This window comes from Drosophila melanogaster, chromosome 4 (assembly GCF_000001215.4).
Source record: "Drosophila melanogaster chromosome 4".
Lineage (NCBI taxonomy): Eukaryota > Metazoa > Arthropoda > Insecta > Diptera > Drosophilidae > Drosophila > Drosophila melanogaster.
This window is the reverse complement of record NC_004353.4, coordinates 509,848-520,500: the sequence shown is the minus strand read 5'-3', so window position 1 is coordinate 520,500 and position 10,653 is coordinate 509,848. Positions and strand designations below refer to the sequence as shown.

General features: G+C 36.1%; 1 protein-coding gene across 3 annotated transcripts in view, besides 11 other annotated features; it reads right to left on the bottom strand.

Annotated features, from left to right (window-relative positions):
• Positions 1 to 101: part of a mobile genetic element that runs on past the window's edge.
• zfh2 (Zn finger homeodomain 2) overlaps positions 1 to 10,653 on the bottom strand; it is a 39,065-nt gene that overhangs the window by 20,374 nt on the left and 8,038 nt on the right. For all 3 annotated transcript variants that reach the window (NM_001258496.3, NM_079884.5, NM_001272130.1), the window contains exon 3: positions 4,870 to 4,919. The gene's annotated coding sequence lies outside the window, so the exon portion shown is untranslated. The remainder of the gene's footprint in view (positions 1 to 4,869; positions 4,920 to 10,653) is intronic.
• Positions 1,623 to 1,670: a mobile genetic element.
• Positions 1,691 to 1,826: a mobile genetic element.
• Positions 4,314 to 4,814: a mobile genetic element.
• Positions 6,021 to 6,362: a mobile genetic element.
• Positions 6,363 to 7,598: a mobile genetic element.
• Positions 8,194 to 8,250: a mobile genetic element.
• Positions 8,570 to 8,685: a mobile genetic element.
• Positions 8,751 to 8,804: a mobile genetic element.
• Positions 8,984 to 9,041: a mobile genetic element.
• Positions 9,412 to 9,639: a mobile genetic element.

Here is a 10,653-nt window from a genome sequence, read left to right as displayed (position 1 = left end):
CTTCTAGTACCTGATATCTCGGCGTTCATGCGGGCATACGGACATGGCTAGATCGACTCGGCTATTGATCCTGATCAAGAATATATATACTTTATGTGGTCGGAAAGTCTCGAATCTAGAGTACCGGGTATAAAAAGAATTGTATTCTCTAGAAATATCGAAGTGGATACTAACAAGAAGCCCTTACAAAATAGACTCTTGTTTTTCTTTCGTGTCTTTTTTAGTCCTAGTAGCAGCTAGTAATCGAAATAATAAATTCATGGGTAAAATCAGGGCTAAATCACATAAACACTACAAACATTACATTGTGCTAACGCAGAGTTACTTGAAAGATTCATTCGTTTTCGTTCATTCATTGTTTGAAAGGCATGGCTTGGTTCATCACCATATTCGTATCTTATAGTCGAAGCGTTTTATTTTGTTTTTAAATTAATAACCAGGTATGCAAAGGAATCTTTTTAATACCCGTCATCCTGCGAAGGGAGTAGATGATATCCCATCATACCATCATACGCATATTGTCTCGTTTCGTTTGTACTGGTGGAGGCTGAAATAGAAAAGTTCACTGCCTTGTGGCTGTGCACAAAACAAAGGAAGTCAAGGTTTCGCTGCTGTCATCCCCACTCCGCCGAACCTCATCCGTCCCTTCTCAAAAGCGTTCGGACTATTCGCGCGTGCCTTTTTGTTGTATGTCTTTATTTCTCTGGAGTCGTTTTTATCTGTTCTTCATATTTCTCAACTGGTTTCACACAGTCGCTTTTGCAGGCTTACTTTGCTTATGCCTATGTAGCCAATACACCCACATACAAATTCCGTGATATATCAACCACCACCATCAAGTGGCATGCAGCCCGGTGGTGTTTCGATTTGAATTTGCTCGCGAGTTCGACTGCAGCCTTCAGTTTCGACTGTGGCTTTGCCTGTGCTTCCAGTTGCGATTGCAGTTGAGCTCGTATGCAAACCACTCTTGACGTACTTTGAACCCAGGACGGCAGCCAGGTTTAAGCTTTGCCTGAGCCAGTGCGTCTTTCCATCGCACCTTTAGCGTACAGTATCGTTTTGAGCAATTTTTCATCAAGAAGGCCAATTCATTGTTGGTGAGGGTGACTTGCCAAATATTTGTATTTTTTCTTACCTTATTTTGGCACTAGGGACTTGCACTTTAGAAGACTCCGTCAATGAGTTCAATTTTGATTTCGGCAACCCCATTGGCCTGACATAGACGCAGCGCAATTTTGTTTTGTTGACCCACGTTGCCACGCCCACACTAACGCCCACACTAACGCCCAGAGCTGCCCACATTTTTGAAAAATATTTGGATATTTTCATTTGCTTGTTAATTTTAAATTTTTTAATTTTTTCTCATTTTATTTACCAGATTGACTCGGCTCGTGATCCTTATTAATAATATATATATATTGTTTATATGTTCGAAAAAACGTCCATATCTGTACTTAATTTGCTTGTGCTCCATGTGATAATAGATTTCTGGAGAAATAAAAAACTTACAAAACTTTGTAGACTACAAAATATTTGAGAAACAATGAAAGCATCCTCTCAGAATTTTTTAAGTCTCCTTGTCTCCTTTTTATACTCGTAGAGTAAATGTATGCTAGATTCGTTGGTCCGAAACGCTTCCTTCTAACCGTTACCTACTTTTCAACGAATCTGCTGGGTCACGTCTCTAGAATCTGCGTGCCTAATCTCAACCTTCGAGCTTTTATAGTTCCTGAGATCGAGACGTTCATATGGACATCGACTTGGCTATTGATCCTGATCAAGATTATATAGAATTTTTATGGTCGGAAACGCTTCCTTCTACCTGTAACTTCCGAAAGGGTAAAAGTAAAAAATTGAGATAATAGTGCTGGTATGAGGATAAATGTATTTTTACAAAATATATTTATTGGTCTGACTCAAGACTTCATTGTAAAGCCCCTGTTTCTCGTTTTAGTCCTGATAAGGATAACGAGCCTTGTTAATCTGGTCTTGTCGATCTCGCCGTCTATATGAACGTCCAGTTATAAGATATATATAAGATATATATATATTATTATATTATAAGAATGCAGATTTTTGTTATGTGATCTGCCATGTTTGTTCCAACGCCCAGACTAACGCGTACAAGTCGCGTAAAACTGTCACGCTGGAGGAACTCGAGAAGACCGTTCTATCTTGTAGAGAGTATTTAGAAATCAGTCTGAAGATTGGAAAGTTTCTGGCTTTCGCAAAGTCATCTCGATGTCTTTCTTTCTTGTGTTTTTTTTTTCAACCGTTCAATGTTAAAAAGTCCATATATGGCTGTGAATTCTTATAGTGAATTCTGGTTTGAAGCGCTATTGTCCCAATACTAGCTTACAATCGCCCATTTACGATGTTTTACCTTCAAACGAATTTGCATGCAAGTTATTGGCTTAAGTGATTTTGAAGGTATCAACTGTACACTATTGTACACTAAAACACAAATGACATGTGCTAGTGCAGTGTACTCGTGTGCAATTACACGCACACACAGTATTTAAGTTGTCATCAGAGACAGAGTTACCATTAAATAGGTATAATGCAGTTGGGAAAACGCATTTCAGATAATTGTTCAGTCGAACTGGGCTTGGTAATTACCTGGCTCGTTAGGGCTCTTTTTTCTTTTTGTTGTCATCGCAGTAATTTGTATATATTCTGAGCGACCGCACGGAATCCCTAATAAGTATAACCTGGGCTTGAGTTTTATACGTACACCTACAATGGAAATGCGTGAGCTGTGCTGTTGTAGTAAATGGAGCTTGAATATCGGAAAGTCAAATATATTACAAAAATGTTTATCCCTCGTACTCTGTAATATAATACAAAATTCAATTTATGCCATCGCGGTAAGAAACTGAGCGGCCGAGACTCCAGCAAAGGCGGTACACCTTATGGTGCTCTGAAGCAATACGAGCCGAAAGATTCTATAAGGGTGGTGGTAAGGGAAGGTGCAATCACCAAGTACAATACACAATCGGTATGCCTGTGATTGTGTTCGCTTTTTTTACTGAGAAATCGTCTTTTGTTCTCAGAGATCCAGCATAAAAAGTTGCGAATATAAAACAAAAGTGTCACTTGGCGTGGGTCTGGAGGTACCAGACGATGTCCGAGGCTGAGCTTGCATTGTTATTCCCCTTTGTCGCTGGCTTTGTTTGTGTTGATTTGTTTTTAGAAGTATTTATGCATGTATGTGAATAAATGTATGTATATGTGGCCATTTGATTCTGCCTGAGTCCCACAATCATTCATTTCGGTAAGATCAATGAATCGATACGATATACCTGGGGAGGCCGAGAACAGCGACAAAAAGGAAGCCAAAGCGAAAGCTAAGCAGTATGAGTTCCTGGGATCGAGACGAGATCACAAAGTTTCACTTGATGAACTGTTTTAAAAATTTAAGAAAGGAGTACAGAAAAAAGGGCAATAAATTTACTTTTAGCGTTCATTAAAATTGTAGCCGATTGTTTTCGCCGCATGAATATGTTAATTGCAGGATTGCCAGACACAACAAACCATAATAACGAGGTAACGAATGCAGACAAAGTTAGAGTGCTGCGTAGTCGTTAATACTTTTGTCATACATACATATCTATATATGTATTGAATTTAATTTAACAATTCGATTCAAGTTTTTTAAATGTAAATACTAATTTATGAAAACATTTATTACTAGCAAAGGACTAGGCATTGCATTAATCGTGTTGGTGAAGTTGACAGTTCACAGTTTGAATAACTATGAAAATACCAATGACCAGCACGCAAACGGAATGGATACGAGGATTTCGACGGGAATAGAAATTTGGACTCAAAGGGCATCAGAAAAGAAGTATAGCAGCAATAATAAAACTGAAAACACAAATATATACACACGCATATATACAATATCAAAGGAAGACAAAAACAAAGATGAAGAAAAATGTATTGTATTTTATTAAAGGAATTGTTTTCTGTGCCTCATTTTTCTCAGAACAAAGTGATGTATGAGCTCCATAGGCTAAACACAATACGCATTTTGTGAGTAAAGACTGGTATGGGACGGGAGTTGTATTGCATTGGGGATTGTGACTCTGGCTAGTTTGAAGACAGAACAGGCGGGACGGTCGCGATGTTAAGCCGTTAAATCGGGTCGACAGTGTTTGGTGGACACTTGCTAACTATGTGACCATACAACCTTACCGTGAATTGCAGACCACCGGCTTAATTGTTGAAGCTAACAAAATTGGTGTAATGAATATTTAGATGATAATGATCTCCTAAAAGATATATTCAGGCACACAACTACGTACACATTCTTATACCCGTTACTCGTAGAGTAAAAGGGTATGCTAGATTCATTGAAAAATATGTAACAGGCAGAAGGAAGCGTTTCCGACTTTATAAAGTATATATATTCTTGATCAGGATCAATAGCCGAGTCGATCTAGCAATGTCCGTATTTACGTCGAGATCTTAGGAACTAAAAGACTAGTGAACTCAACTAGGTCGAGATTCAGTATACAGATTCTAGAGACAAAGACGCACCGCAAATTTGTTGACCCATTTTGCCACGCCCACTCTAACGCCCTAAAAGCGCCCAAAACTGTCACGCCCACGTTTTTGAATTTTTTTTTACATTTTTCTTTGTTTTATTGTTTTGTTTTGCCAATTTTTATCTGTATACCAAAAACACTGTGGCCACGCCCCTCCATTCGCCTACAAAACGCCCAAATTGGTCACACGCACACTTTTTATGAACTTATAAATTTTTTTTTTTTTTACCCTAGCTGAGTAACGGGTATCTGATAGTCGGGGAAGTGAATTCTTAAGACCCAATACCAATTGTAATTTGTAATTTTAGTTAGAACTTACCAATTTATTGAGTCAATCGCATAGTTACCCCTTACCGGACTAGGAGTTTTCTGAAAGAAAAAAATTAATTTTAGATTTTGAAATAACTAATGAATATGGGTAAGGACACTCCATACAGTCTCCATACCCTTTTGTTAATGTGCTAAAATCTATCTTATAGTTTTTACAAAGCTTTGCGACTTTTGTGGTAAAAAAAACTGAAGTTCAATGCCCAAAAAAGTCAGTAACACATTCCAAGGTATGTAAAATTTTGTAGCACTTAACCACAAAACAAAAAAGGTGTTGAAGTATTTTAAATTCACGGAGCATCACTTAGTTTTCGTTAAGTTGGGAAAACACGGGATGGGTAAAAGCAGGGCACGTACTTCGGCGGTGACACCCATCGTGACAAACGGATATTTCTCTTATTGAAGCAGCTTTATCGTTTTAAAGTTGTGCTCGACAACACCAGACACGTACGCATGGAATCTAAATACATTATCCCTGTATCATATTGTATACCCTTTCAGAGGTTAATACAATATAATTCTTACTCTTGGAGTAAGAATTGTTTTCATTTGAAATTTCTCTTTATCAGTAGCCTGGGAATTAAATTCAAGGCACTTTCAGACTTCACTTTCGAAATGCAAATTTGCTTTAGATGTCTATGAGATAAGGATACCTTAAGGACAGTATAAATATCTTAAGGGAAAAGTCTAGATATTGAAGAAAGCTTGCCCAACACCACTTAAAGTATGGTTTAAATTATATATAAGTTATATAAACTGCCATCAGTCTTAAGTTACAACTCTAGATTTTTTGCTAGTTAAAATATTTTTAATACATTTTTTGTGAATGTTTCATTTAATTGAAATCGAACTCCGAGAATTTTTAAATTTAGCATCGACACTATTATCATACTTCTCCATAGCTGACAACGCAGCATCGGTATACACCAGTTTTCTAATTTAGTTTTCTAATTTATATATATAATTTCAGCTTGTTTCAAACAAATCGGAAGGGATTATCAATATGTTCCTGCATTCGGAATAGTTATATACTTAATTAAAAAGTAGAGGGAACGCTACAGTCGAGTCCATTGACTATCAGTTACGAATTATTTAATTAGGATGAGATTTCAGTCTTTAGTTGGCCTACTCATAGAATTGACATCAAAACAAGAGAGAATTCCATAGTCGAGTTCCCCGACTATTAGATACTCGTTACTCAGCTAGTGTGAATGCGAACGCGAAATTTCATTATTTTGCTGGGATATCGATAGATATTGGGGAATAAAATGGGAAAAAATTGAAAAATGTTTACAAAGTGTGGGCGTGACCGGTTTGGCGGCTTTAGGGCGTTAGAGTGGGCGTGCCAAAAATATTTGCTATTTTCTGTATGCTGAATCTCAACCTAGTTGAATTCACTAGCTTTTTAGTTCCTGAGAACTCGACTTTTATACAGAGAGACGGACATTGCTAGATCGACTCGGCTATTGATCCTGATCAAGAATTTACAGCTGTGTTCAGAAAAATAGCAGTGCAAGGGAAACTAAGTAATACAAAGGTACTTTTACGTGTCCCTTTTCGGAATCGACTTTTTATATCACTTATTTGTGTAAAATGGAATGTGTAGATAAGAAAAAAAAAGAAAATCCCGTTAGTTTTTCATGTTATCCTTTTTTATTTACATTCTTGAGTAAAATCACAAATTAGGCTGTTCCTAGGAATAGCAGCGTCTGGTTGTGACCAACGTAAGGTCCCGAAATTATTAATATTTTCAAAAAAGTGAGTTTCGTTTAGTTAATTCGTATATTTAAAAGGGCAATAAATTAAATATATATATATACATATATGTATATATTAGATAGGTAGAGGACAGCACAGCTCCCAGGAGAAGAGAATGTTAATTCTTAAGCTAAGAAAGGAAGAAAAAAACATATAAGGAAATTCAAAAAACCCTTGAATGTTCTGCCAAAATGGTATCCAATGATATTAAATATGAATGGAAGCCCGAAAACCGTGGTACCAAACGAAAAACCACAGATATAGAGGATCGACGCATAGTTCGTTAGAACAAAGCCTATCCTTTTGCATCGTCTAGGGACTTGGGAATCAGTGACGTTACTATTCGCAGACGACTACTGAATCAAAATTTCAGTGCGAGGAGTCCACGAAAGGTCAAATGGCGTAATATCCTTTGGACTGATGGGTCAAAAACATAGATAAGATGCAATGCACCATCTTCCGATTTAAACCCGATTGAAAACCTGTGGGGTACATTAAACAATATGTGTCGAGAAGTCCCCGACGTCTAAGGCTCAGATTTGCCAAGTTGTGCAGGATGCATGGGCAAAAATTCGCCCCAAACGTTGCCAGGACCTGGTGGACTCCATGCCGCGTGGGTGTAAGGCTGTGCTGGCTAACAAAGGCTATCCAACCAAATATTAGGCCCTAATTAACATATTAAAAAGAAAAACTATGTTCGATTTTGGTCAAGTTAAATTTTGTTACTATTTTTTCATAGCACTGCTATTTTATTGAACACCTGAATTTCTGCCTATTATGTTATTTTAATCTCTATTTTCGAAACTATTGAAATAAAGGTGAAACATTTGTTGAATTGTTTAAAATTAAATACCTAATGATATTATAAAAGAAATTTGACCAATAAAACTGTAAATCACAGGAATCTCTTATCTTAAACTCGCAGGACAAACCACTGCTATTTTTACGAACACAGCTGTATATACTTTATAAAGTCGGAAACGCTTTCTTCTGCGTGTTACATAATTTTCAACGAATCTAGTATACCCTTTTACTCTACGAGCAACGGGTATAATTAGGAGAATTAATAAAACTCAACAAATTTTTCACAATGATGGGCGTTTTACCTTCTTTCCGTATTAGTGGCGCTAGAGTTTTAGGGCGTTAAAGTGCTTAAAACAAGCGAAATATAAAAAAAATATATATATAAATATATATATATAATATAAAATATATATATATATATATATATATATATATATTTATGGGCGTATCCACAGCATCTGTACATATGTGCCCAAAAAAATCGTTGAAAACGTAATTTTTCAGGTTGTGTGCATAAAACTACCAAATAATCAGAAAATTTTTTTTTTAAAATTTGCCTTTTATGAGAGTGTTCTATTTTGTTTATAAAAACTTTGTGTTGGTTAGAAGAGGGAGTCCGAAATGCTTTTATAAATGGAATTTGGCAAGACATATTGTAAAGCAGAAAAATATACTATTTACATAGTCTAATAGCATATTTATAGGCTAGGTTTCACCTGTTAATTAGCTAAGCATGTGGGAAACAATGCTGCCCCAATAACTGAGTAACGGACATCTAATAGTCGAGAGACTCGACTATAGCGTTCTCTTTATTCAGAGAGCCATCTGTTTAAAAAAAAGTTGTAATAGTTGAGACTATGTTAATTTCCTAAAATTATTTAGAAAAATGTCTTTTGGAGTTGTGGATTTTCGGTATTTGGTTGGTTGCTTTGGGCTTGAATTGACATTGTGGCCTAAGTTAGCGCAAACTTAATACTTTCTTGATTTCTTTGCGTTCATGACTTGAATTCATTCTCTTCAACGTAAAATATTTGCCCCAAGTATATTTCGATAGTTGAATTCCTCTACTTTATAAACAAAAACCGTATAATTCCATTGGCGAGCATAAATTTGTACACCATTATAAATATAATTTTAAACAAGAGAGAATGCCATACTCGAGTTCCCCGACTATTAGATACTCGTTACTCAGCTAGTGTGAATGCGAACGCGATATTTTATAATTTTTCTGGGATACCGATAGATATTGGGGAATAACCTATTACATGCTTTTCAAAGAAACTAGAAACTAGAAACTTTTACTCCACGAGCGCTATAAGTTCCTTGACTTTCAGATACCCGTTACTAAGCTAATGGGAGTGCGAACGTGAATTTTCAAAATATTCTTGGCAAATATATGGTCAAAGCAAAAAAAAATTTTTTTGATAAATAATAATATAGAATCCATTAAAAACATGCATTCGCCTAAACATTTTCATTGTTTTTGTATTGGGAATTTGTAAACAACTTTTATCTCAAAACCATTCCAAAATGCATGCATAAACCAAAGACCCTAGAATAACAAGATGCGTAACGGCCATACATTGGTTTGGCACTATGCAGTTATTCTAGGGTCTTTGCATAAACTATAAAGTTCGGTTTCCATTTACATACATATGTACGATATGTATGTGCATATATACCTTTCAAATGTTATCCAAGCACATTCACATACAAACATATATTTCCCTTCCCTGTTTTTGTTTTTATCTGGTGATATAAGGCAAAGAAGATGATGATAATGATTCGCCAATTTAACAATAATTTGTCTAATAATTATACGGCAACTATAATTAGGGGCCCAATAAAATACGAATTCGTTGGAAAATTTAATTTCAACAAAATACTGCTTGCCTGTCAGAGTGTTTTATTTCATCTCCCTGGTCGATTTTCCATCTGTCGTTAGCAACCGCTCTTTCTCGGCATTGAGATTTTATACCCGTTACTCGTAGAATAAAATGGTAGTCTAGATTCGTTGAAAAGGATGTAACAGGCAGAAGGAAGCGATTCCGACCATATACATTATATCTATTCTATATATTCTATAGAATATCAGGATCAATAGCCGAGTGGAACTAGCCACCTCCATCTTTCCGTCTGCCTGTTCATATGGACGGAACGTCGTAATGTCAGTAATTTTAAAAGTTAGAAGGTTGAGATTAAGCATACCAACTTTTGTACTAGTTTTGTAAATTTCTATCGATATTCCAAGAATCTTATGCCCCGCCCACTCTAACGCCCACAAACACCTTCACACCTTCTAAAAATATTTTGCTTTGATTATGTTTCATCGTTTTAATTTGGTCGTTTATTATTTGGTTTATTATCGTCTGTTGGGAATAAATATAGAAACTTCTCGTTTGAACTCATTCTTGCTGAGTAGGGGTATCTGATAGTCGTGGAAGTCGACCACACTTATCAAGGGTGAATACATCATTTCGGCATTTATTTAATAAAATTCCAAAATTTAATAATCCAATGATCCAAAAATTAATTGAAACTATTAGTAAAGAAAGTCCTTTGATCAATAAAGATTTTCATTCGATAACCAGTTTTTTATTGATTCCTGTGGGGAGCTTTCAAATTCTACACGAACTGCCATATAAAGAACGAAATAGCACGTATACGGAATATCGAAAAATGTTATAAATCGTTCTAATTTTGAACAATATTCATAAATTGTAAGCAAATGTCGTTACTTTTGTGTACGGATAATCTTCTTCACTTCTCTAGTGCTTTTTTTTCTTGTTTTACCTTTTCTTTAATATAGGTAAATGGTTTTCGAACGTTAATAGGTAATAGGCGAAAAGCATGGCTTAAAGGCATTTCCCAGGTTCAGTATCTAACAAGCCGAACTACATATGTATATTGAAACGCACACATGTGTTTTCCTTTCTGCGATACCCTTGGATAAGTAACATAAACACAAAAACACGACAACATAAAGAGCAACAAGCCGGGAAAGGCCGAAACCCTTATTGACCGTGAAGATAAAAGCACCACTAACTCAATAACACGGGAGGTAGGTGCTAAAACACACGCACATGCTCACTGAAACACAAGACCAGCGCAAGCCAAACAAAAACACAAGCCAAGAGCAATGGACAAGTATAGAAATATACGGATATGTATTTTGACCCACTCACAACGTTCGACTGGGCACTTGCTCCTCACG